Source organism: Petromyzon marinus, unplaced genomic scaffold (genome assembly GCF_048934315.1).
Source record: "Petromyzon marinus isolate PM22_M1 ecotype Great Lakes invasive population unplaced genomic scaffold, UKy_Petmar_22M1.pri1.0 PM_G_Scaffold_52, whole genome shotgun sequence".
Lineage (NCBI taxonomy): Eukaryota > Metazoa > Chordata > Hyperoartia > Petromyzontiformes > Petromyzontidae > Petromyzon > Petromyzon marinus.
The window spans coordinates 75,001-77,500 of NW_027423005.1; the positions used below are offsets into that span (position 1 = coordinate 75,001).

A 2,500-nucleotide genomic window follows, 5' to 3' on the forward strand; every position below is an offset into this window, starting at 1 on the left:
TGGGACCCTGGAAAAGCCTGCAATGGAGGCAATAAAGGCTTGGCTTAACGGCGAGGGCCAACATGATGCCCTCGTAGAAACTGCCACAGCATTGATGCTTTGTCCGATGAGATTGGTGAAAAACAAAGGCAAACGTTCAAAACCCGAGAACGACATTATTAAACCCAGGATATTACCCACACGATCTTGGATGAAGAAGAGAGCGGAAAAACGAGGAAGCTTCATGAAGCACCAGAAGCTCTTCTTTAAGAACCGCTCTCTTCTTGCGTCCTTAGTCCTGGATGGCACTGAACGTCATGAATGCCGAATCCCGAACGCAGATGTATATCGTTTTTACTGCGAAAAATGGGAGAAGGTGTTGCCATTCAATGGCCTGGGCCAATTTAAGTCATCAGGTGTTGCAAATAACGAATACTTTGAGCCCCTAATTTCGGTGGAGGAAGTTCAGACTGCCATACGGGCCATTAAACCAACGTCAGCAGCTGGGCCAGATGGCCTAACAAGGGCTGCAATCTGTGCTGCCGACCCCGAGGGTCGGACACTGACAGCCCTATTTAATGCATGGATGATTACAGGAATTATTCCCAAAGAGTTGAAAAAGAATAGGACGATTCTTATTCCTAAGGTTATGGACGATGAAAAGCTGAAAGAATTGGGGAACTGGAGACCAATAACGATCGGTTCAATGATTCTGAGATTATTTTCCAGAATAATGACTGCACGTCTTGCTCGTGCTTGTCCCTTAAACCCAAGGCAGCGTGGTTTTATAGCGGCATCTGGCTGCTCTGAAAATCTTAAGGTGCTACAGGACCTTATGAGACATGCTAAGAAATTGCACAGGCCGTTGGCTGTCATGTTTATCGACATAGCGAAAGCTTTTGACTCGGTTTCGCATGCTCATATTTTATGGGTGTTAAGGCACAAGAAAGTAGATGAACACGTGGTGGGCATCATCCAGAACGCCTACGATCGGTGTACGACCTCGTTCAAAAGCAATGGCGAGTCGACTCGAGAAATTAGCATACGTGTTGGTGTCAAACAGGGTGACCCCATGTCACCCCTGCTCTTCAATCTTGCCATGGACCCTTTGATATGCACCCTAGAGTCACACGGAGTTGGGTACTCCATTGATACCGACCACGTGACAGCTCTTGCGTTTGCTGATGATTTGGTGTTGGTGAGCGAATCTTGGGTTGGTATGGCCGCCAATCTAGCGATCTTGGAATCATTTTGTGGGCTATCGGGATTGGAGGTTCAGGCCAGAAAGTGCCAGGGCTTCATGATAAGCCCAACCAAAGATTCATATACGGTGAACAACTGCGACCCATGGACTATCAAAAATAAAGATGTCCATATGATCCAACCTGATGAATCAACGAAATACCTTGGTCTAAAAATTGGCCCTTGGACTGGCACTATACAGCCTGATCTACATTGTCAGCTAAAGACATGGATCTCGAAAATCGATGAGGCGCCTCTGAAGCCAACTCAGAAGGTTGAACTACTCAATGCCTATGCCCTACCCAGATTGTTATATCCTGCAGACCACTCGGACTGCAAGCAATCAACTCTCCGTGGGTTGGACCAAGAGATTAGAAAGGCGGTAAAAGGATGGCTCCACCTTCCCGCTTCAACTTGTGATGGACTGTTATATGCCAGAGCCCGAGACGGAGGCCTTGCCATCTTGAAACTGGAAAAAACAATCCCTTCGGTTCAAGTTAGAAGGCTGCAACGTATAGCAAACTCGTCCGATGCTATCACCCGTAATATTGTGTCCTCGCAGGGTATGGAGGAAGAATACCGTAATTTGTGGGTACGAGCAGGGGGCGACAGTGATGCAATCCCAACATTCGTTCTCAGGGACTCGGTGTCAAAAGAACCTGTATATCCGAGACCCTGCGATTGGAGGGAGCATGAATTTCAGAGATGGTGCGAAAAGCCGGTTCAAGGAAGGGGCATTGTAAACTTTGCGCATGATAGAATCAGTAATGCTTGGTTGAGGCCATGGTGCGGCTTTAAACAATGCTTCTTTATCGCAGCACTACAACTAAGGGCAAATATTTACCCAACAAGAGAAAGCTTGAACAGAGGCAGAGATGGGGCCTTACGTTCCTGCAGGAAATGCTCTGCCAGACTCGAGTCCCTTTCGCACATTCTCGGTCAATGTCCTGCAGTACAGAAAGCAAGAATTGCGCGACATAACAAGATCAGTAACATTCTGGCAGACGAAGCGGCTAGATTGGGCTGGTCTGTATACAAAGAGCCACGGTTCATATCCGAGACGGGAGAGATGAGAAAGCCTGACCTCGTGTTTGCAAAAGATGAGGAGGCGGTTGTGATCGATGTCACCGTCCGTTTTGAGCTTTCAAAGAATACCTTGTCAGATGCTGCCTCGCACAAAGTTTCGTACTATACCCCTCTTGGTGATCAAGTCAAAGTGCTGACGAAGGCTAGCAAGGTCACATTCTTTGGATTCCCGGTTGGGGCAAGAGGAAAGTGG

The 2,500-nt window shown here is 47.6% G+C and overlaps 1 pseudogene; it reads left to right on the top strand.

Moving 5' to 3' along the window:
• LOC142917793 (28S ribosomal RNA) overlaps nucleotides 1–2,500 on the top strand; it is a 10,619-nt pseudogene that overhangs the window by 4,081 nt on the left and 4,038 nt on the right.